Source organism: Paroedura picta, chromosome 1 (genome assembly GCF_049243985.1).
Source record: "Paroedura picta isolate Pp20150507F chromosome 1, Ppicta_v3.0, whole genome shotgun sequence".
NCBI lineage: Eukaryota > Metazoa > Chordata > Lepidosauria > Squamata > Gekkonidae > Paroedura > Paroedura picta.
The window spans coordinates 8,645,535-8,670,507 of NC_135369.1; the positions used below are offsets into that span (position 1 = coordinate 8,645,535).

Consider the following 24,973-nt stretch of genomic DNA (forward strand, 5'->3'; position numbering starts at 1 on the left):
CTGGTAAACCCAATTAGAATCCTGGACTAGGATTTGTTACCTCCATATTGCATGTCTCACACAGCCATTATACTCTTTGGGCTTGACCTTCCTAGCTGACCTCATAGGGTTGTTCTGATAATGAATCTGCACAGTGACCTTACTTCCAGGTGACTTTGGGAGCATCAAGCATGACAATTACACATTCCCATCTATAATATCCTTTCTCCTCATCGCTGGCCCATTTCCCAGTCTGGAAATCCTAGCTGGTCGTCAAGGAGAATTTGAGAAATTGGGGAAGTTCATTGGAAAAATGGTAGTCAGTTGTGAAACACTCGGGCTTCTATTATTGAAGTGGCACCCAGTCAAGACCCTGAGCAGATCCTGTTTTGATGAACACATACACGGGATTCTCCAGCATAGGTATCTGATGAGCTTAGGGCCCAAGTGATATTATAAGGTAATGCTGGATTGATATAGTGCTTTATAATTTATATATGGATGACATCCGGTAAACTGCTCCGCGGGAGTGGTAAGAATAATGCGGTAAGGGCACTGTGGGAGGAGAAAGGGGCAGGGCAAGTCCGGGATAAAAACTTGAAGATACAAAAGGAAAACTCAAAGCTGATGGGAGAACTGCTCTCCTCAATTCCTTGTTCTGAAAGGCTCGAACGCACTAACAGGAACAGACAAAAATTTGGGAAAGGATAGGGAAGGTGTTTCATATGAACCTAGATTTGAGGAACATGAACCAGCCCAAATTCATGATGAATTGGACTCATGAACTGCTTTGTGCTCAATCCTAACCACAGCAGATCAGAATTTTCCTATAAGGTGATCTCTGTCATGACAGCAGGTCTCTTGGATATAGTGTGACTGGCCTAAGGTCACCCAGCAAACTTATTGGGCTGCATTAGGATGTGAACTTGGGTCTCTAGTAACCTAATGCAATACTCTATGCCAGGGGTAGTCAAACTGCGGCCCTCCAGATGTCCATGGACTACAGTTCCCAGGAGCATTCGCTGGCAGGGGCTTCTGGGAATTGTAGTCCATGGAGCTCTGGAGGGACGCAGTTTGACTACCCCTGCTCTATGCCTTATAATGCTCAGGCTGTCATATGAAGTGTCATAGTAAATTGCTAGCCTTTCTGGCAGAAAGAAAGAGAGAGAGAGAAAGAGAAGGAAGGAAGGAAGGAAGGAAGGAAGGAAGGAAGGAAGGAAGGAAGGAAGGAAGGAAGGAAGGAAGGAAGGAAGGAAGGAAGGAAGGAAGGGGAATAGAACCCAGGGGTAAGGAAAGAAGGAAGGAAGGCGGGTGGGAGGGTGGGGGAGAGAGAGAGAGAGAGAGAGAGAGAGAGAAAGTCAATTAGAGTTCAGCAATAATTCTTATGCCAAATTACGCCGCACTTAATTTGTATGAGTCCCTACAATTTTCAATCAACAAAGGACACATTCACTCTAATAGCATTTGTGCTTTTCTTGCTTGCACTTGCATGTTAAATAATTACAGCTCTCTCTGTACTTTCTTCCGCAGAGTTTGGTAGTTAAAAGCAGTAGACATGTGCTGCTTGGATAGCTTTGGACAAAAAAGTCTATGAATCAGGTTTGATTTGGGCACGGATCATCTGAAAACTGTCCATTTCAATCACCTCCATTGATTAGTATGGTTGATTTGCTGCACTTCAGAGGTGTCCTTTTAAACTTTAAAGGGACAGTGAGAGTAGGGAGTATTTTTTTTTTACTTTCCTACTCTGTCTTTACCACCTTTGCCCTGTTTCCCAGGAAGGGAGGAGGCAGACCAATGGCTAAACTCCCTAGTAGAGCTCAGCCAATCATTGCGATGCATTTTTGCAAATGCATTGCAATGAGGTCTTGCAACATGCAAAGCTTTTTGCATGCCTAAGCCAAGCTAAGAGGGGGGAGGGAGGCATGGGAGGGGGAAGTTTTATCCAATTGGGAAGCAGGGATATCTCTTGGGAGGGGCAACTCTTCATCAAACACAGGTGATCATTTTTTTTAAAAAAATCTGTGCATGGCCAGAGAGGCTATAAGAAGCTGGGCAGGGACAGGGGGGTCTTACCTGACTCCATTGCTACTTACTTGTTTGGCTGACCTGTCGTGGTGGAAAGGAGATCTATTGTCATTCCTAGAGATTTTGCTAGCTGGCTGGCTAGATTCTGTTGCTGATTCTAGACCTGGAGGATCCGCGCTGGAGAAGACTTCAAATGGTTTGGCTTGAGGGATTCTCCTTAAATCTATTTTCCCTCAACTTTTTTTTCTCTTGTCTTCTTATTTTTAAACTCACTTTCCACCTTTAACTCATGCTTTGGGTTTTTTGTGGGTGGGGGAGTTTGTGCTATGTATGGGGATCGTGATTCTTTTTTTCTGTTCCCCCCCCCCTGTTTTGGATCTTGTTAAAAGCCTTTTCTTTTATCTTTTGGTTGTCCTGACTTTGGTGGGTGACACGTGTGTGGATGCTGTGTTTTGTGATTGTCTTGTTTCTCCCCCATCCCACTTTTCTGGATTGTGGTGTGGTTTTTTTGGTAGGGGCAGAGAAAGGTCAATTGTTTTAGAGGACATTATATTTTTTCTCTACTGAATTTTGCTTAGAACACTTTTGTTTTACCATTTGGGTCTCCTTTTTGAGTTTTTTTGAGGGTTTGCCTGTGTTGTGGTTTCTTTGCTTGGGGGTGCTGTTGTTGCAGGATTGGGGTGGTTTGTGACTCTCTGGTTTTCTTTCCTATTGATTTTTAAAAAATCTGGCCTGGTTTTTTATAGTGGTTTACTTGATTTGTGGTTGTGGTTTTGCTGGTGGGGGCAGGGATAAGCCTATTGATCTCCAGGTCCTACCTGTAGACTGGCATCCCTGAGGCTCAGTGGGGCACATTGGCGCAACACCCCTCCTTACAAGCATCCCTTCCCTTCTCTACAGGGAAACTGATCTCTACTGTTAGGATGAGCTGTAATTTTTGTGGATCCCCAGGTCCCACCTGGAGGGTGGCATTCCTTGGTCCAACCTGGAGGCTCTACTCGATAGTTGGCTACATGGTCAAATGGAAATTGATAAAATGGTATAGATTGGGCTAAGAGAATGAGACCACTGCTGCTTAGTTGTTGTTAAACTTGGAAAGATTTTATTGTTTTGTTTTGTTTTTTGTATTTTAATGTTTTATGATGTAAATCGCCGTGAGAACTTTCAGAGAGGGGCGATATATAAATTGAACAATAAATAAATAAAATAAACGATCCCGTGAGGCAAAAAATAATGTATTTCTTAAAGTTATAGCAACAAGCTACTTTACTTAGTAAGTGGATATATTTTCTGAGTATTTTCTTCAAATACGATGGTTCTTTACAAAACACTTGAAAACGTAACTTCACCTTCATGGAGTTCTCTTTGCAAAGACAAAGCTTCTCCAAAATGAGTGCTTTGGGAGAAACAACAACAACAAAAAACATCTTTTCAAACTCAGCCCTGTGGCATGGCCAGAAACGGAATTCTGAGGAAATGACTGAAAATAGGAATATAGCCAGCAACCTACTGAAATGCTTATTTTCTTCTAGGGAAACAATTGTCTAATAAAGCATTGCTTTTTTGTTTTTGTTTTTTTGTAAGCACTCTGTGAGGAGTTCTTTGTTACTTTCTCAAGGGAAACCATGGTGGTCATGAAGGTGACTTTTTCAAGTATTTTGTGAGAAACAATCGTTCCAGTTGAAGAAAATATTCCTGAAAATGCATTTGATTATGAAGTAAAGAAGCTTGTTGCTATTCTTTTAAGAAATAAATTATTTCTTAGCTCAGACAGGATTGTTGATTAATTCCCACCTCTCTAGGTCCCACCTGGAGGGTGGCTTAGTGGAGTTCTATCTGCTATCACTTCAGACAGGGCTTGGGGAAGCAATAGAGGAAGATGAAGACCAACCAGGAAAAAAGTGAGGAGCTGAAGGTTCACCTGGTAGAGAAAAAAGTGTCCAACATCTTTAGTGAAGATATGGCTCACAGGAGTGCCAAGATTCAGAAACAGAGCAGGCACATTCACCTCAACCAGTTCTGGAGTATGTGTATTTTAGTTTAATGCACATTTGAAATGCATGCCAAGTATAAGATAGAAAGGGAAAAAGTTTAGCTTTCAGTTTGTATCCATGTGCTAAGAATAAAGATATAGCAATTTTTTTCCAGTAAACCTCTGTGCCTGGCTAGTTAGTGAATCACAGAATCGCAGAGTTGGTAGGGGCCATACAGGCCATCTAGTCCAACCCCCTGCTCAACGCAGGATCAGCCCAAAGCATCCTAAAGCATCCAAGAAAAGTGTGTATCCAACCTTTGCTTGAAGACTGCCAGTGAGGGGGAGCTCACCACCTCCTTAGGCTGCCTATTCTACTGCTGAACTACTCTGTGAAAAAAAATTTCCTCATATCTAGCCTATATCATTGTACTTGTAGTTTAAACCCATTACTGCGCATCCTCTCCTCTGCAGCCAACGGGAACAGCATCCTGCCCTCCTCCAAGTGACAACCTTTCAAATACTTAAAGAGGGCTATCATGTCCCCTCTCAACCTCCTTTTCTCCAGGCTGAACATTCCCAAGTCCCTCAACCTATCTTCATAGGGCTTGGTCTCTTCATAGGGCTTGAACTGCTGCCCATTTAAAAATATATCCTAACAAAATCTGTCTTAATATCCAAATGAAAGAATTCAAATGAAGCGTATTTGTGAGCAGGAGATTCTGATGTAATTCTGTTTCCTCAGGATTTTAAACATGTCCCTCAGGCACTGGAGAGTATGACACCCTTTCGTTTTAACAAGATTTTAATGAATACCTAGCAATATTTTCCCTTCTGTAATGCCTGAATTCCTTCCATGAGTGATTTAACTATTAGTAATTCTCCTTCTGCATTTCCTCTTATTTCACAGTTTGCTTTCTTTGAAAATATTTTTGAGTGCACGTGAAACAGAATTCAGAGACAATACAAGGATACCTTCTCTGGAATGAGATGGCACCTTGGGACTGAACAAGACATTATTTTGACATATAAACAATGAGGTCCTGTTAATAGATCCACATATTCTTTTGAATATTCTCTATTTGCTAACCTATTAAAATTATTATTTTTCACCACTGGTATCTGTGAACACAAACCTTTATTAGTGTGGTGACATGGCCACAATATAGGTGAATTAGTTACAATATGAGAGCAAAAGGTGGGATGCTTCCTGCAGAGGATTACCTAAGGATAACCATAAATATGGCCGCTATTCGGCGTGCAAATTGATGTTAGGAATGTCTGAATATATACATTCTAATAACTCATTCTAATCATCAATATGATAATCAATTATTTGTCAAAATGTGATTTATAGCGGGGGTCCTCAACCCATGGTCTGCGGCCCGGTACCAGACTGCGAAGGCTATAGTACCGGGCCACCAGCGGCCGCGCCTGCCTCCCCCCCCCGCAGTGAGAGGGGGGGAAAGAGGCAGGCGTGGCCACTGGCATGCCAGGGACGCAAGCGCGCACGTGTGGAGCTGCCGCACATGCACATTTGCACCCCCCTGCTGGCGAAAACGTGCATGTGCGGCAACTCTGTGCATGTGCGTTAGCACCACCTGGTGGCGAAAACGTGCATGCACGGTAACTGCGCATGTGTGTTTACGCGCAGCTGCAGCGGCCGGGCCGTGGGCTCTCCCCCACTCCCGAAGGCGGTCCCCGACCACAAGAAGGTTGGGGACCACTAATTCATATGATTAAATGTCCATGTGACAGATTATATGTTGGTAATTCTACAAGACCACTTCATATCTGTATCATGGAACATTTTCCAGGAATAAAAATGGTATTAAAGAAACTCCATTGCCCGATCTAGGAACAGATGCAACTACTCTTTGGACAGTTTGTCTTTATTTTTTTCTTCCTTGCATTAAACTGATGCCCCACCAACATCAGAGGATGGACATTAATCAAAGATGACTTCCAGAGATAATTCTTCTTTACTTTCTGTATGGGCACCATTACACCGAATGGTTTAAATGTTTCTTGGGATTAATGCTGTTTTTTGGAAATGTTGTAAATTCTGCAATTTTAAATTTGTTGTAAGGCATGAGCGTCCTTCAGTTTTGTTAATTCATTGCATCTGCTTTGCACCTGTTCTGAGAAATGGTGCATTAAATTGGGAATGTTTAGGAATAGGTTTGAGATCCTATTTTGATGGACACGTACACGGGATTCTCCAACATAGATATCTGGCCCAAGTGATATTATAAGGTAATGCTGGATTGATATAGGGCTTTATAATTTATATTTGGATGACATAGCATAATAATGGCCAAAATACTTTTTGCTTATAGAAACTTCCTTACATTCACTTGATGACATAGTCACTAGTAAATATGTAAGGTAGGCTGGAGGTTATTTTGGGAGTGGTGAATTTGGCTCGGTGGCTTGAATCTCCAGTCAGAACATGACCCAAGACCCAGGATTGTGAGACTGCTGGCTCTTTGTGGGCATAGAAGATCATCAGGTCGGTAGTTGAGAGCTCCTAGGAGTCCCTTCTACCCAGCCCGAAGTCTGTTGAGGCTCTGTGCAGAGATATCTGGTTGAGTGGTAGCTTGGGGAGAGGAAGTGGGACTTCCCCTTTAAGACCTGGATATTTGGAGTGGAAAGAGAAGTCAGCCTGTTCTCCAGTGCCACCTGCTGGTGACTTGACGATAGTGTGGAGCTTTTAATTCCAGGATTGGAGACGTATCTCCAGTGCCATCTGGTGGTGCCAAGGAGAGTTGGATTGGCTTGTTCCATCTGGGAATTCCTGCTTAACAGACTTTGGCTTGGACTGGGGGGGGGTGCTGTGGGGAGTGCTTGTAAGATCTGCAGAGGGGTTAGGTTAGTTTTGGTAGTCAGGTGGACGGAGGGGAGCAGAGAGAGCCCCTGTAGACATGGGATCTCGCTCAGCCCCTCTCCTCCAGCTTAATTGGTTAGTAAGATATTAGCCAACTGCTGGGTTAGTCCTGGGTGGGGGGAGGGGTGGATAGGGTGGTGTTTGGATGGTGGGTAGGTTTGGGAGTGTTAGGGTGGGGAACTATTGCAGCTGGGAATAGTGTAGAGTTAGGTAGGAAGAGTTCCTCTCTGCAAGAGTATGGAGAGAGGGGTGCCATCATTTGGGGGGGCCCACTGGGGGGTCGGGATCCCAATGCTTATGGGTCAGGGATGGTATGGTAGGGGGACAAGTTTAGACAATAAAAGAGTTGGGAGCACTGGAGTTCATGCCTGATACTCTTCTAACCTTTGTCCCATCCCCAGACATGCGGAGATGGAGGCTAGGGTGGATCTAACCTTGATCCTGTGCAATGCAAGATCAATTAACAATAACTCCATGGGTCTTCGTGGACACAGGGGCAGACCTTCCTTGCTTGACTGAGACTTGGGTGCAGGAAAGTGAGACATTCGTCTTAAAAGAACTGGCCCCACCTGGGTACTCGGTTCTGCATCAATCTTGGAACCAAAAGAGGGGAAGGGGTGGCTATCCTAGTCCAGAATGCTTTCTTCTACAGGGCTCTCCTGGAGCCAGTGATCAGTGGAGTGGAGTGTGTCAGTATCAGATTGGACTCAGTTGAGTGCTTGGCCATCTGGCTGGTTTACCGCCTGCCCAATGCCCCACCAGAAGACCTTTCAAGCCTCCTGGAGGTGGAAACCACCTGGGCATTGCAGTTTCCCCAAGCTTCTGATACTTGGGGACTTCAGTGTTCATGTGGACATGTCACCCTTAGGTTTTGGCTCGGACATGGTGTCATCCATGGTGACACTGGGGTTCTTGAAATTTGTTGCCAGGCCTACCCATCAGGCCAGCCACACCTATGAGTTGATCTTTGGGGCTGGGATAGAAGTAGGTCTGGATGCAGCCTTGGCTGTTCCATGGTCATACCACTATGCTCTACGGGCCTGGCTCAGGATACTTCCTGATTGGGCACCAGACATATTTTTGTCCTCCCATGGGGACTCATGGATCCACTTGGTTCCCAGAATTCTCTGTGGGACCCGATGCCTCTTGGGGTCTCACTGGCAAGATTAGTGAGGGACTGGCAGTCCCATATTACAGGGTCCCGGGTCATGTTCCGACTGGAGATTCAAGCCACCAAGACAAATTTGCCACTCCCAAAATAACCTCCAGCCTACCTTACAAGATTGCCCCCAGGTGTCCTCTCTGACCTCAACTCCTTGGTTTATTGGAGTGCTTCAGGAGAAGAAGAGGGAGGTGAGATGGCTGGATTGAGTGTGTCAAAAGACTCGCAATGAAGCTACAAGAACATCTTATTTCATGCTTATGATGGCATATGAGATGGCAGTGAAGGTGGCAAAGAGGGAGTTTTTTGCCACAGAAATTGCACCCACAAGCTCTTGCCTAGCCCAAGTGTTTAGGTTAGTTCAGTCTCTTACCACTCTGTAGGAAGGGTGCCAAAATACTAGTCAATTGGACCTTGGTTGTGAGTCATTAGCAAGCGTATAAGACAACCCCCCAACATTTCCACTCAAAATATAGAGTTTGTTACATTACATTACAGTACTATGGGCCACTATGGGCAGCTATGTCTATCCCAGCTGAAGTGCACCCGGCGTATAGGACAACCCCCCCCCCCCACTAGGAGGCATGTTTTTCAGGGGGGGAAAGTAGTCTTGTACGCCAGCAAATACTGTATATATCTAGCAATTCCAATAAGAAGTGAGTTCGAGGGAAGCCTGTTCAATTATTGCTAGGGCACCATCTATTGGAATGTTGGTGTATAACACCCTGCTGTTTCTATGAACAAGGATTAATTCTGGAGAAACTTGCAACCCTTCTGTTTGTTGTAGGAAGTCTGTGGAATCCCTTATCTATGAAGATATATTTTAAATAATTTAATATAATGGTCTACCCATTTATCTAGGGCTTTAATATAATGGTCCACAAATTTATCTAGGGTTACAAATAAAAAATTAACCCCAGACAAGATTGGTCTGCTGGGGGGAATCCCATCAGCAGGCTTCACTTTATGTACTTTGGGCAAAATATGAATGATAGGAACCCTGGGAAATTAAGTAAGGAAAGATAAGTTCTTCCAAAAATATAATCAAGTGACAGTCCCATATTCAGAACAATTTTAGTGGAAATTATATGGGAGGAAGTGTTAGTATTCAACATCTCATAAAACTGATTGTTAGGCAACGGTTGTCAGTCCAAAATGGCCATTCCCCCAGCCTTGTCCACTGCCTTAAATACTAAGGTGAGATCTTTTCCCAACCTCTCCAAAATTTCCTGATCTTGTTAAATTGTGACTCTCTCTAGTTCCACCCTCTAGGCATCACAAGGCCCTGATTACAGAGAAAATATGAAGATCCGTAGTAGCCTCAGACAGCAAGAAGCTGTGGACCCTCGGGAAGAGAGGGGAAAGGAAGCTAGGTTTAGGTAAATCTGTTGCCACTTCTGATAGGGCTTGAGGAAGTGACAGAAATATGGGAAACAACTAAAAGTATAGTGAGATGCTGAGGCTTCCCCAGGTGGAGAAAAAAAGTATCAGACACCTTTATTTATTTATTTATTTATTTATTTATTTATTTATTTATTTAATTTTTATACTGCCAGCTCCCAGACCAGCCAGCCCATGGCAGTTTACAACAATCCTTATCCATGGTTCCTCTATATATTTGTGAAATGCCCCAGTGGGAGGAGCATGTCCAGGGTGTCCGTGCTTGGATATGGGCCAATCAGTGTGAAGCCAGCTTCTTCCATCTCCTCCAAATACTGGGTGACTGTGAGCCAATCCCAGTTCCATTAAAGCTCTCAGCCCCATCTCCCTCACACGGTGTCTTTTGCGGGGAGAAGAAGGGATGGTTCCTTCCAACTCTATGATTCTAAGCATAAATTAGGGCTAAAATTCAGAACCATGAATTAAACTAAAGCAAGGGAAGAAAAAAAAAGAAAACATATGTTAAAATCATAGAATCATAGAATCATAGAATCAAAGAGTTGGAAGGGGCCATACAGGCCATCTAGTCCAACCCCCTGCTCAACGCAGGATCAGCCCAAAGCATCCTAAAGCATCCAAGAAAAGTGTGTATCCAGCCTTTGCTTGAAGACTGCCAGTGAGGGGGAGCTCACCACCTCCTTAGGCAGCCTACTCCACTGCTGAACTACTCTGACTCTGAATTTTTGTTTTCCTGATATCTAGCCTATATCATTGTACTTGTAGTTTAAACCCATTACTTTAAAATCCAGCCCTTCTTACCACCAAGGTGACTTTTCTTTACCTTCTAATCAAATTTAGAGGGGGGGGATTCTGTCCCCAAACATTGGTTTGCCTTAATTCAGGAAAAGTATCAGAGGGCACCTATGTTCATCTGCAATCAAGCCCAGTAGAACCTTAGAGATCAATTAGATGAAGTTATTCCTCACTGGTCGAATCTCTGCAAGGCGTACATCCCAAGCTCAATCTTCAGGACCATCAGGTACTTGGTGGCATGAAAGACCTCTGTAGACTGTACTGGCCTTGATTGACTAAATATCTGATTCAGTATAAGGACATGTCATGTGAACGGAAAGTTTTTCATGGCATAATATTTCAGGGGTCCAAACTGCCTTTATCAATCAAGGACTTCCATCCTTACTAGTATCTGACAAAGGCAGCATTTTGTTAACTAGTTGGCTGACCTCTGTTGATATTAAAATATATTGTAAGGAAACCTACCTTAGTTTCCAAAGAACTCAAGTGACCCTCTTTCGTTTCCACGAGATTTGAATTAACACATAGGAATGTTATCCCTTCTGGAACACCCAAGTTCCTTCCATAAGTGATTTAACTATTAGTAATTTGTCTTCCTCATTTCCTCACATCTCACAGTTTCCTTTCTTTGTAAATGTTTAAGAGCACACCAAAGCTCATGATCAATTGCAGACTGTGTTTAAATATAAGTAAAGGTAAAGGTATCCCCTGTGCAACCACCAAGTCATGTCTGACCCTTGGGGTGACGCCCTCTAGCGTTTTCATGGCAGACTCAATATGGGGTGGTTGGCCAGTGCCTTCCTCAGTCATTACCATTTACCCCCCAGCAAGCTGGGTCCTCATTTTACCGACCTTGGAAGGATGGAAGGCTGAGTCAACCTTGAGCCAGCTGCTGGGATTGAACTCCCAGCCTCATGGGCAGAGCTCTCAGACTGCTGCCTTACCACTCTGCGCCACAAGAGGCTCTTAGTTTGCATTAGACCCCAAATAAGTTTGTATTAGACCCCAAATACATGTTGTTAAGCATTATGCCCACAGGTATACCTAAACAGGGTGCTGAATTCTTCTTCCATGCAACAAAAGCAGCAAGACTCATCACTGCTGCCAGTTGGAAGCAACAGCAGGCTTCCCACATAAACTCACAGAGCAAGAAAGTTAGACAACTAGTGGTAATGTCTGAACTGATTCGGTTTACCACGGACCGCTGGAAAACGTTCACGAACACTGGACGGAATAGCTGAAATATTTGCAAATCTCTTTATTTCTGTAACGCCTTGTCACTTTTCTGAACTATTGTTTTTAAAATACATATTATTCTCTTTCTCCAGGTGGGACAGTTAGAGCTGTTTCTCAGTGGAACAGGCTTCCTCGGGAGGTGGTGGGTTCTCCATCTGTGGAGACTTTTAAACAGAGGCTGGAGGTTGGACTAGATGACCCGGGAGTTCACAGCCAGCGTTATGATTCTATGATGATAAGTAAATATCTGGGGACTTCTGGGCTGGCATTCATTTCTCGGCATTGTGATTTTGTTCTGGAGAGTACACATAAACATGGTTACATGTATCTTCCTTCAAAAGCTACATTGTCAACCTGTACAGGCAGTGGCTCTCCAGGATTCTCAAGCAGTAGTTTTGACATAGAATCATAGAGTTGGAAGGGGCCATACAGGCCATCTAGTCCAACCCCCTGCTCAACGCAGGATCAGCCCTAAGCATCTTAAAGCATCCAAGAAAAGTGTGTATCCAGCCTTTGCTTGAAGACTGCCAGTGAGGGGGAGCTCACCACCTCCTTAGGCAGCCTATTCCACTGCTGAACTACTCTGACTGTGAAAAACCTTTTCCTGATATCTAGCCTATAGTGTTGTACTTGAAGTTTAAACCCATTACTGCGTGTCCTCTCCTCTGCAGCCAGCAGAAACAGCATCCTGCCCTCCTCCAAGTGACAACCTTTCAAATACTTAAAGAGGGCTATCATGTCCCCTCTCAACCTCCTTTTCTCCAGGCTGAACATTCCCAAGTCCCTCAACCTATCTTCATAGGGCTTGGTCCCTTGGCCCCAGATCATCTTCGTCGCTCTTCTCTGTACCCTTTCAATTTTATCGACGTCCTTCTTGAAGTGAGGTCTCCAGAACTGCACACAGTACTCCAGGTGTGGTCTGACCAGTGCCGTATACAATGGGACTATGACATCTTGTGATTTTGATGTGATGCCTCTGTTGATACAGCCCAAAATGGCATTTGCCTTTTTAACCGCTGCATCACACTGCCTGCTCATGTTTAGTTTACAATCCACAAGTACCCCAAGGTCTCGTTCACACACAGTGCTACCTAGAAGCGTATCCCCCATCCAGTAGGCATGCTTTTCATTTTTCTGACCCAGATGCAGAACTTTACACTTATCTTTATTAAATTGCATCTTGTTCTCATTTGCCCATTTTTCCATTGTGTTCAATGGTACTACATCACCTAGTACCAGTTCCTTTTAAGTAGAGATGCCAGGGATTGAATTTTGGACCTTTTCATTCCAAGAACAGTGAGGCACAGCTTCTCCACTAAATACAGCGAACAGAGAATCACCATGATGATTGCAGCAGACTAAGGCCATAAATTTCTAGATCCAGAGGAAGTGAACCTCCGATTAGAAGTGCAAGAAAGTAGCCACTGGGGAAGGCTTCACTTTGTATTTCTTATTTCTTTGTCTCTCTAGGACAGCTTGTTGACCACTGTTAAAAACAGGAAATTAACTAGGTGGGCTGACAAAAGGATTCCGGTCTTAATGAGCAACTAACCTGTGAAATTCACTGTTAGGGATCGGTAATATGGTGCCCAGCACAAGTGAAAGACTGTTAGATAGATACATGGCACTGGCAAACCACCCCTGAATGGTCACTGAAAGTTACCTAGAACTTAATGCTAGTAGCCAGACTTCTCTTCAGATTCAGGTCCTGTTGTTTTTCTTGTTGTTGTTAGGTGTGAAGTTGTGTCCGACCCATCGTGACCCCATGGACAATGATCCTCCAGGCCGTCCTGTCCTCTACCATTCCCTGGATTCCATTTAAGTTCTCACCGACTGCTTCAGTGACTCCATCCAGCCACCTCATTCTCTGTCGTCCCCTTCTTCTTTTGCCCTCGATCGCTCCCAGCATTAGGCTCTTCTCCAGGAAGTCCTTCCTTCTCATGAGGTGGCCAAAGGATTTTAGTTTCATCTTCAGGATCTGGCCTTTTAAAGAGCAGTCAGGGTTGATCTCCTCTAGGACTGACCGGTTGGTTCGCCTTGCAGTCCAAGGGACTCGCAAGAGTCTTCTCCAGCACCAGAGTTCAAAAACCTCAATTCTTTGATGCTCGGTCTTCCTTATGGTCCAACTTTCACAGCCATACCATGTCCGTATTCTTTTTCTTATTTTGACTATAATTAAAGAACCCTATCTCAAAGAAACTGATGAAATATATCCATGTCTCATTGCTTCGAGGGAGAATAAATCTGTAGTTCAAATGGAAGATTTAAATCTGTTTTCCCATGGGAGACTTCTAAGGTTTCTTTGCATCAAATGGTTTGCTGCCATTTTTTCCACATAGATGACGGCAGTCCTGGCCATACAAACTGTAGGTATCCAACCTCTTATCCCAGCAGAGACCCCTTTGGTTAGCAGTGGTTCTCAACCTGGGTGTCGGGACCCCTTTGGGTGTCGAACTACCCTTTCACAGGGGTCGCGGCAGGGCAAGCTTGGCTGGGGGGTACACCATCCACACAACAGCTTTTTGGGGTGGATCAAAGAGCATTCTTCTGTCTGGAGCAGCCTGAATAATGGATCTTCATGCCATTGGTCAGTTTTGGTTTAATTTCTGTGAAAGAACCCTTGCATAATGTTACGGTTGGGGGTCACCACAACAGGAGGAACTGTGTTAAAGGGTCACAGCATTAGGAAGGTTGAGAACCACTGGGTTAGAGGGTCTCCGTCTTATTTTGGACTTAGCTGTTTTAAGCGGTGCCTTCTTTTGTAGTCTAAGTGCTAGGAGACCTGAAACCTGGAGAATCTCATAAGGGCAACTGGGTACAGCCAAGTAAACCCAGAAAAGAGCACCGGTGTGCTGGCATTGTTGACTGATTAACCGCAATCACTCCCAGCTCAGGGTCCTCAATAACAAAAGGCTCTCCACTCTGGAACATTCTAGCATACATCAGAGATTTTTGCTCAGGCCAAGGGAAATGCAACCCCATTTCACGATTTCCGGTCACCATTTCCCTTTTTTGTGCTCACTCGAGGAAGGCACATAAGTCATTACTTTACTCTCCATCCTGTTTCCGGAGCTATCTTGACTCACACAAACTTTTGTGTCAACGCACATCTGGCTCACTTCAACCCAGCTAGATGTTGTTAATCATGTGGCCTCACCCAGATACTTTGTACCCATACAGATTTGGCTCACAACAGCTTAACCAAGGTCTTTCCTTTCCTTTTCCCCAACACAGTTGGACCACAGTTGACTTTAAACCAGACAGTGAGATTCATACATGGTAGCTTGAAGCAATCATGTTTCTGGGAAAGTAGGTTCCCACAATAACGCTCAACCAGCCTCAAATGCTCCATTCCTGAGTAAGATTAATTAAACCATGGTGGCCGGACAACTTTAAGCATTCCTGGATGAGGTAAATTGCTTAGATCCTTTCCAATCTGGTTCTAGACCTGGTTATAGGGTTGAAACAACCTTGGAGTTCCCCTAGTAAATGACGTGTACCAAGATATGAACAGAGAAAGTACCATTCTGTTGATTCTTTTGGATCACTCCAAGACTTTTAATACCGTTGATCATGAGATTCTTCTGGAACACCTGTCTGGGGTTAGATTGTGAAGAACCTGATGACCTTTGCCCAGTAGAGTCCTTCAAGGTTCCAATTTATTTCCTATGCTCTTCAACATATACATGAAACTTCTGGTGAGGTCATCAGGTGTCTTGGTCTGGGTCTTGGTCAGGTGTCTTGGTCTTGGTCACCAATGTGCAGGTGACACTCAGGTCTCTTTAACATTTCTGACTGGCCCCAGGGAGGCTGTAGAAACCCTGTGCTGGTCCATGGAGATAGTTTTGGAGAGAACATGGAGTAACAAAAGGAAGCTTAATCTCCCAATGCTGCTGGTGGGTGAAACGTATGACCCAGGATTGAAGATGTCTGGATGGATTTCCCTCCCCTTGAACAAATAGGACTGTGGACCTACTCCTAAATAAGCAGGTGGCTGCTTTACACTGGAGTGTGTTTTACCAGCTTTGTCTGGTTATCCAGCTACAAAGTTCCAAGGACAGAAGAAAACATCTGGCCATTGCGGTTATATCTCAAATACCTTACTGCAAAGTGTGGTACACAAGGACTTCTCTTGAGAGGTGTTTGGACTCCAGAATGTTGACGTGAGTAGAACGAAAGATTCAAATTACAGGAAAGGAAGTTCCACTTAAATATTAGGAAGTCTTTTCTGACAATGCGGGCTGTTTGTAGATGGAATATGCTGCCTCAGAGGGTGGTGGTGTCTCCTTCATGGGAAGTTTTTAGGAGGAGATGAGCTCATGGCAGGAGTATGTGGTTTTGAACTTCATGAAAAGGTGGGGAGCTGGAGTGGGTGGCTTTCTGTGGTCTCTTCCAGTTCTAGGTTTCTGATTCTGAATAATATCACTCCAGCCCACCTAAGAAGCCAATGTAGACCTTTAAAGCTTCATAGGGTTTCTGACCAACATCCCTGAAGGACTTTCTACTGTGCTCCCTTATAAGCCTATCCAATCACTTCAATCATGTCTGGAACCCCTCCTTCAAGTTTCCCTGCTTTCTGAGTTTAGGTGGTTCGAAACCTGGAGTGGGTCTGCTCTGTTGTTGTTGTTGTTGTTGTTGTTGTTGTTATTTCAATTTATTACCCACCACCACTCCCAAGTGGCTCATGGCCGGTTACAATAATCTGAATACAATCCCCAATAAAAACTCCATTAACCATTAAAACCCCAGACATAAAAACACACAGATCCATAATCACAAATTTTAAAAAAGATATGGGGGAAAAAACAATTCAACCACAATCCATTCCCCCCACTAGAAATCTCATAGAGATAGGAGGGAAGAGGGGGGCAGATGTGACCTGTAGCCACCATACACATTGTTCTATCCTGGAAGGGGGGCAATACAGAACTTCCTTATTGTTGCAAGCAAGAATCAAGTAAGAGATCTCTTTGGCCCTGACAGAAGAACAATCAGAAACACTCTACTATGGAAAAAAACACAATTTCATTTTCTGCGACCACCTGAAGGATGAGTTGAACAGTGGAGTATTCTCCTGGTTTCCTGTGGGGAAGACAGCAGCAGTAACTTTTAGGACATGACCAATATATGAAGGGAACTGACTTTATATCATCTAAGACAATAATAGAATATATTCTTATAATAGATTATACTCTCATATGTATCAACAACTATTCTGCTAAGAAAGATGGTAATAACTTCTAGATCAGGATCAATATGTGATGGGAACTGAATATGTATGCCAATATGTATGCTAAAAGAGGATGACAAACTATACTTCATAGGTATTAACAAGACAGCAACAGTAACTCTTAGGTCAGGGCCAATTCATGAAGGGGACTGACCTTATATCACTTAAGATAATAATAGAATATATTCTTATAACAGATCATATTCTCATATGTATTAACAATCATTTTGCTAAGAAAAATGGTAAAAACTTCTAGATTAGGAATAATATGTGATGGGAACTGAACATGTATGTTAAAAGAGGATGGCAAACCATATCAGCTGGTCGCTTTTTTTCTCTTTACTTTTCTGTAAACGCTTCATATAATAATAAATAATAAAATTATTTTAAAAAAAAAGAACTTCCTTATCGTACCGGCCTCAACCATAGACCTGGCGGAAGAGCTCCGTTTTGCAGGCCCTGCGGAAAGCTGAAAGCTTTCCCAGGGCCCGCAGCTCCTCTGGGAGCTCATTCCACCAGGTAGGGGCCAGGACCAAAACGTCCCTGGCCCTAGTCGAGGCCAGGCGCACTTCCCTGGCTCCGGGAATGACCAACAAATTAGTACCGGCAGAGTGTAAGCCCTGCGGGGGGGGGGGGGGGGCATAAGACGACCATATGGCATTAATGGTCTGAAATTCTCTCCCCAGGAACACGTGCCTTTCCCCATGTGAGCTATTATTCTCCTGCAGATGAAGAACATTTTGTTTCATTTTCTTTGTCATTTCCTCAGTGACTCTTGCTTCCTGACCAATGTGTTAGATTTTTTTTCAGGGGTGGTGGTTATATGTCTTCATATGCATTTCAGTTCTGGTTTTATATGTGTGTAGTTTTTTTCCCCCCTGTTTTGGTTGAATGATTTTTAAAATGCAGTTTTATTATGGGCACGACAGAGTTTTATAAAGTTATGCATGGGAAGGGTTGATAGAATCATGGGATCATAGCGTTGCAATGCACCTCCAGGGCCATCGAGTCCAACCCCCTGCAGAATGCTAGAAATGGCCACAAGAACCATGATAAATAGGAATTTTTTTTCACTCTCTCCTAAAATGACCAAATGCGAGGGTATCCCAAAAATATGATAGGCAGTAGGTTCTGGATGTAGAAAAGAAAATAATATTTTACGCAGAGAGTTGCTTAAATGTGGAATTAACTTCCCGAGGAAATGAACAGCTTTACAAAGGGATCGGATAGATTCATGGAGGATAAGTCTCTCAATGACTCCTAGCTATAGTGAGTGAAGGGAATCTCCAGGTTCAGAAGAACTAAGCCTCTGAATCCCAGAGCCAAGAGGAAACATGAAGGGAAAGCTTTGGCTTCCATGCCCTGTTGTTGGCCCCCTGGTGGAATGCAGAAGGCTGAACTGGATGGACCCTCACTGGTTTGACCCAGCAGGGCTCTTCTGTGTTCTTATGAGGGGAAGGCCTTGGCCTCCCCACCTGTTGCTGGCCCTGCAGAGGGACTGGCTGGCCCCGTGTGAGGCAGGAGGCTGGACTGGAGGAACCCTCCCTGGTCTGACCCAGCAGGGCTCTCCTGTGTCCTTATGAGGGGAAGGCCTCGGCCTCCCTGCCCTGTTGCTGGCCCTGCAGAGGGACTGGCTGGCCCCGTGTGAGGCAGGAGGCTGGACTGGAGGAACCCTCCCTGGTCTGACCCAGCAGGGCTCTCCTGTGTCCTTATGAGGGGAAGGCCTCGGCCTCCCTGCCCTGTTGCTGGACCTGCAGAGGGACTGGCTGGCCCCTGTGTGAGGCAGGATGCTGGACTAGATGGACCTTCAATGGTCTGACCCTGCAGGACTCTTCTGCGTTCTTGTGAGGGGAAGGCCTCAGCCTCTCTGCCCTGTTGCTGGCCCTCCAGAGGAACTGGCTGGCCCCTGTGTGAGGCAGGATGCTGGACTAGATGGACCTTCAATGGTCTGACCCTGCAGGACTCTTCTGTGTTCTTGTGAGGGGAAGGTCTCAGCCTCTCCCCTGTTGCTGGCCCTCCAGAGGAACTGGCTGACCCCTAATGAGGCAGGATGCTGGACTAGATGGACTTTCAGTGGTCTGACCCTGCAGGACTCTTCTGTGTTCTTGTGAGTGGAAGGCGTCAGCCACTCTGCCCTTCTGTTGACCCTCCAGAGGAGCTGGTTAGCCACTGTGTGAGGCAGGATGCCGGACTAGATGGATCACTGTTCTGATCCACCTAGGTGGTCCATGTGAGTACAAAAAGGCAGGAAACAAATTTTGTCAAATAACTAACTAATGAAATAATTATGTTTCAAAATTCAGTTCAGATAAGATTTGGGAAAATGTTTTAAGATGTTTTAACTCTTATCCCATAGACTGCTCCAAGAAAAGGAGCCAGCCTGTAGGTGAGCCATCATGATGAAGAGTTACTAAGAGGGAAATCATGGGTTGAAAATTGCGTGTTATGTAAGGTGAAAAAACATCAGAAATTATAGAGAAGACTTCTGCAAACAAAGCACATGATAGGCTCAAAGAACTTGAGGGACTGTATATAAACCTGCTTTGTACTGAGCCTTCTACACCAGAATTTCTTGACAAAGACTCTTCCCTTGAGTTCATTCCATTGGAGATCCAGGTAAGTTGTGCTGAGATACTAACTGGCTGGTCTGCAAATTGTTCTTGATTATCTTTCCACAGAATCATTTTTGCTTGCTGTATATTTCTTTCTTTCTTTGTAAATGAAGGGAACCTCCACATCAATCCCAGAGTCAGAGGCAACATCAGGGGAAGGCCTCTGTGCCTTCTTGTTGGCCCTCCAGAGGAACTGGGTGGTTGCTCTATGAGAGATGATGCTGAACTAGATGGAACACTGATCTGACTTAGTAGGCCTCTTCTTATGTTGGGCTTACCAAGTTCTTGAAAGGGGAAGGCCTCAGCTTCTATGCCGTGTAGCTGGCCCTCCAAAGGAACGGGCTGGCCACAGGTTGAGGGAGGATGCTAGACTAGAAGGACCACTGATCTGAACCAGTAGGCCTCTTCTTATATCCTTGTCTGGGCTTACCAAGTTTTCAGCATGAATATTTACTTCATTTGACTGAGAATGTAGAACCAGAAGAAAAGCTAAGCAATTTTTGATACTCTTCTTGTTCACTTCAAATGTGGTTTGCAATGCCCTATTGATTTCTGGGAAGGGGCTGAAGTGACATGGGACATTTTGGAGCATTCCAACTGTCCTGGGGAAAGTTTTGGTAACAGAATATAGACACTGAGAGCCCTGTGACTAGAAGAGGTTGGCAAACCCACAAAATATCTGTGAACAGGTAACGTAACATTCTTTTGGACAGGAAGGATACAGCGATAAAAGACCATTGTGTCAGGTAGCTTAAATCTTCTTAAGTGGGTGGGCTGGATTGTGTCCGTCCCACCCCCAAGAATAACAAAAGACAGCAAAGCATCAGATTAGACTAATTTTTTGTAATGGATGATACATATTAAGTACCTCTAACTTAGCTTATTGATGCTCCACAAACAACCAAGGGCTTAGTCAGTGCAACTTCATTCCATGGGCATTTCCATCCCACCCAATCAGGACCAGTCTTTCATCCAAGGATGTTTCAGAATGCTGAATGATTTACCCCAATGATATGAAGCTACCAACTCTATTCCTGCCACCTTTAGTTTTCCAGTAACCCAGGGGTCTGCGATTGATTTGCAAGGGAGCATTATGCGTTGGAATAAGATGCAACACCAATCTTGGGATAAACAAGGCTACAACTTTATTACCTTCCCATGGGAGGGTTGGCCCAGCATGGGAGAGGGAGCCTGACCTAGCAGTCAGAAGACTGCACCAATGACCCACAGAGACCAGAGGCATCCTTGGGGACCTGCACCATTCCCAGCTGGGATAGCAGACCCCCTTGCCCTAAGGGAAGTGACCAATGTGGGTGAGCCAATGGGCATCCATGTCATTTTTCTGTCTCCAGGTTGCCTGGCAAAATGAGCCCCTGACCTCCCATCTGAGTAAGCCGCGCTTGTATATGCGCCACCTCATAGGAAGGCCCTGAACCCCAGGGAGTCCGGACACCGGACTCCCTGCCAACAGGCTCCACCCCATGCAAACCCAGAGCTGTGACAATATTGACCACAAAACATCCACTTCAAAACTCTGAACATAAGTGATGTATACATCTACATAGGGAAGGGAAACAACTCCCGTGACGTTGCTGGCGAAGAGGGAGAGATGCACGGACATGGTCCCACCCTGCCCTTGATGCTGTGTGTGCTGCGTTCCATCAGAGGGCTTCTGGGTGGTTGTTTCTTCCTCCCAGCAAGCCCTCCGCTGCGTCAATGTTCTCGGATGGGTTTTTTTTTGGGACTTGTGAACATGTTGGGAACTCCGAGGTCTTGTGGTGGACCCAATCACAAAATGGGGTTATAGGTAATTTTATTCAGACCTGTTCAACATTTCAGGCAAAGGCTCTCTTGAACACAATTCTCTTTAATCTGCACCACCTGTCAGATGTCTTGGTAGACAAAAGTCCAACAGTTCATCCAGGGGAACATGACTTCCTACCTCCCCGTATGCACACATCAATGAAGCCCAGGTTCCGCTGGATGAACTGTGGGACTTTTGCCCACCATGACATCTGACGGGTAGTGCAGATGAAAGAGCACTGTGTTCAAGAGAACCTTTGCCTGAAATATGGAACAGGTTCTTTGAGATTCCTATTTTGTTGACCTTCATAAAGTTGACTCCTACCCTGCTATATTCCTTCAGGTCCACCCACCAGCGGAAGAAAGATGTCTTCTCAGTGGAACCAGTGCTCCTCCACCTGTCCCCCCATGATCGTGTCTATCCAGCCACCCCCCTTCGTGGTGACCGTCCCAGGGCCATCCATGTTCTGTGCTGACCAACCCCTGTGCATTGAGCAGTGCAACCCATGTGCTCCACGCTGTCCAGCCATTAGCAGTGTGGCCTACTCATCCGTCGCCAAGAGAGGAAGCTGCTGGTATCAACAGTCACAACAAAACAGCCAGCAGGACACCTCCCAGGAAAGCTGATCCCAGGAGCTTCAGTCCACAGAAGAGCCAAGTTTCAAAAAATCAAGTTCAACTCCAGCAAACCCTGTCTGATTTGTCCCACTTTTGGGGAATTAATTAGTTCTTCTGCATAGCCATCTGTACAATGTTTAGAGCTTTCTGTTTTCCTTTTTGATTCAGCCTTCCTGCTAGCATGATTTAAATTGTGGAATGTGTTTGATTTCGGACCCAAAGTGACCTTAAAAGGAACTGTGCTTTTTTTTTCCTCTTGAAAAATAACAACATTAAAAACACCTTCTTCATCATCACCCCAGTTTCCTATTTCTCTTATTTCCTGTTATTTCTTGCTTTCCTACATGGAAACACACCTGGGAAAGGACAAGGGCATCCTACAGCCTATCACACAGCAGTAGAATCTATCAGACTGCCTAAAATTTAAATTTGCCTCTCACAGGAGTTTCTCTCATGGGCGGCCTCTTCTCTTTGGTTGGGAATGGGGTGATGGAAGGCATCTTCAGCTTTCAGCCTGGGAGTTTTGGGTTGGGTGGTCGGCTGATTAGAGGAAGGACGGACAATTTCCAGGTGGTGGAAAACCCAAAAGGGAACAAAACCCCAACCTTCACAAAGTCATGAATTCAAAAGTTGAGCTATAAAACAATATAACAATTTAACAATTATTTATCCAAGTGCACCGATATTAGGTTAAAAACAAAGTAAAAACTATATAAAAACCATGCAGATCTAACTGCATACGAATAGACCAAACACATTTTGACCCTACTGGGTCTTCCTCAGTGGTCAATACTATTAAATAATGCACTCTTATCTAAAACCAATTATGAAGTACAGCTGGGTGGTCAAGGGAAATCTGTTTGGTGTAGCCCCAACAAATACTGGAATAGTGTTTCTTTTGGAAGCCCCACCTTCTAAGATATGTAATATCTAGGAACACCAGGTTACAGTAGATGAGCGATTGGGATGTGAGTGTCCTGCGTTGAGCAGGGGGTTGGACTAGATGACCCATGAGGTCCCTTCCAACTCTATGATTCTATGATTCTATGACCACTCTCAGCTATTGTTTTACTCTGCGTAGAGAGTGCATCTCACATGTGTCAGAAAAAAGCTAACACATTTGTGAAAATTGCTGTGGCTCAGTGGTAGTGTCATGAACCTCTTTTACAGTTTACAATCTTGTTGCTTCTCTGCTTCCCAGCTGTTCCCGAAGACTCCCTCCAGGCTCTGGCACTTTGGCCGAGCTCAGGGGCACTACCCCTCCCCTATGGCCTCCTCCTGGATTACATAGAATCATAGAATGATAGAATCATAGAGTTGGAAGGGGCCATACAGGCCATCTAGTACAACCCCCTGCTCAATGCAGGATCAGCCCAAAGCATCCTAAAGCATCCAAGAAAAGTGTGTATCCAACCTTTGCTTGAAGACTGCCAGTGAGGGGAAGCTCACCACCTCCTTAGGCAGCCTATTCCACTGCTGAACTACTCTGACTGTGAAAAGGTTACAAAGATTCTTCCCGTTTCTGGGACTCCTCGCGGAAATTTTTAAACAGAGGCTAGATAGCCATTTGACAGAGAGGCTGATTCTGTGAAGGCTCAAGAGGATGACAGAATCATAGAATCATAGAATCATACAGTTGGAAGGGGCCATACAGGCCATCTAGTCCAACCCCCTGCTCAACGCAGGATCAGCCCAAAGCATCCTAAAGCATCCAAGAAAAGTTTGTATCCAACCTTTGCTTGAAGACTTCCAGTGAGGGGGAGCTCACCACCTCCTTAGGCAGCCTATTCCACTGCTGAACTACTCTGACTGTGAAAAACTTTTTCCTGATATCTAGCCTATATCATTGTACTTGAAGTTTAAACCCATTACTGCATGTCCTCTCCTCTGCAGCCAACAGAAACAGCATCCTGCCCTCCTCCAAATGACAACCTTTCAAATACTTAAAGAGGGCTATCGTGTCCCCTCTCAACCTCCTTTTCTCCAGGCTGAACATTCCCAAGTCCCTCAACCTATCTTCATAGGGCTTGGTCCCTTGGCCCCAGATCATCTTCGTCGCTCTCCTCTGTACCCTTTCAATTTTATCGACATCCTTCTTGAAGTGAGGCCTCCAGAACTGCACACAGTACTCCAGGTGTGGTCTGACCAGTGCTGTATACAACAGGTTACAGTAGATGAGCGAGAGGGTTGGGAGTGTCCTGAATAGTGCAGGGGGTTGGACTAGATTTTAGTCCGGGGTGAGAAATGTAGAAATGAATGGAGGGAGGCCCATTAGTTCTGTTGATGTTAGCGTGATCTGGCCTGAAGCAATTCTGACATGACAAGCCAAAGCAAACAAAAAAGGGAGAATACGTCAAAGGCCACTGACTAATCAAGGCAAAAATTCTTGCATCCGTCCCCAGCCCTTCTAAACTTCTTTTGCACCTTCCCAACCATGTGGAGGTGCCTAAAATAGCTCTTATGTAAAGCACCTGGCAAAACCTTCTCAAAATCATTCTGGAAATACCAGAAGCCTGATTTGTAACTAGACGATTTACAGCAGATTTTGATGCAGCCCTCCAACGAATAGAAAACACCAAGAAGAAAATCATTTTTACAGAAATTCCCATGGAACACCCCATTTTAATTTCAGGCATTCAAAATGACCTTTCTAATGGTGCTCATTAATTAATAGTTCTCATGCAAAGACTTTATCACATCGTCAATGGGAACAAAGAAAGAACACATCCTGCAGCCAGCTTGGAACAGTGGTTAAGTGCAGCAACTTCCAACTCTCAGGACCCTTGGTGTAGTGGTTAGGAGTGTGGACTTCCAAACTAGCGTGTTGGGTTTGATTCCTCCTCCAAATGCAGAGAGCTGGGTGACATTGGGTTCACCGCAGCACTGATAAAGCTGTTCTGACAGAGCAGTGATATCAGGGCTATCTCAGCCTCACCCACTCCACAGGGTGTCTGATGTGGGGAGAGGAAAGGGAAGGGGATTGTAAGCTGCTTTGAGATTCCTTCAGGTAGAGATAAGGACCAACTCTTCTTCTTCAGTAATATCAGGGCTCTCTCAGCCTCCTCTCCTTCACAAGGGGTTTGTTGTGGGAAGAGGAAAGGGAAGGCGAATGTAAGCTGCTTTTAGACTCCTTTGGGTAGAGGAAAGCGGCATATAAGAACCAACTCTTCTTCTTATTCAGTAATCTCAGGGCTCTCTCAGCTTCACCTCCCTCACAGGGGGTCTGTTGTAGGGAGAGGAAAGGGAAGGCGAA

At 44.8% G+C, this 24,973-nt stretch overlaps 1 long non-coding RNA gene across 1 annotated transcript; it reads left to right on the forward strand.

Moving 5' to 3' along the window:
- The first annotated feature begins 1,962 nt into the window (after positions 1 to 1,962).
- LOC143830630 (uncharacterized) lies at positions 1,963 to 21,986 on the forward strand. Its single transcript, XR_013228559.1, has 3 exons — positions 1,963 to 2,203; positions 19,044 to 19,303; positions 21,446 to 21,986. It is a non-coding gene; the product is annotated as an uncharacterized LOC143830630 (long non-coding RNA).
- Positions 21,987 to 24,973: the final 2,987 nt, after the last annotated feature.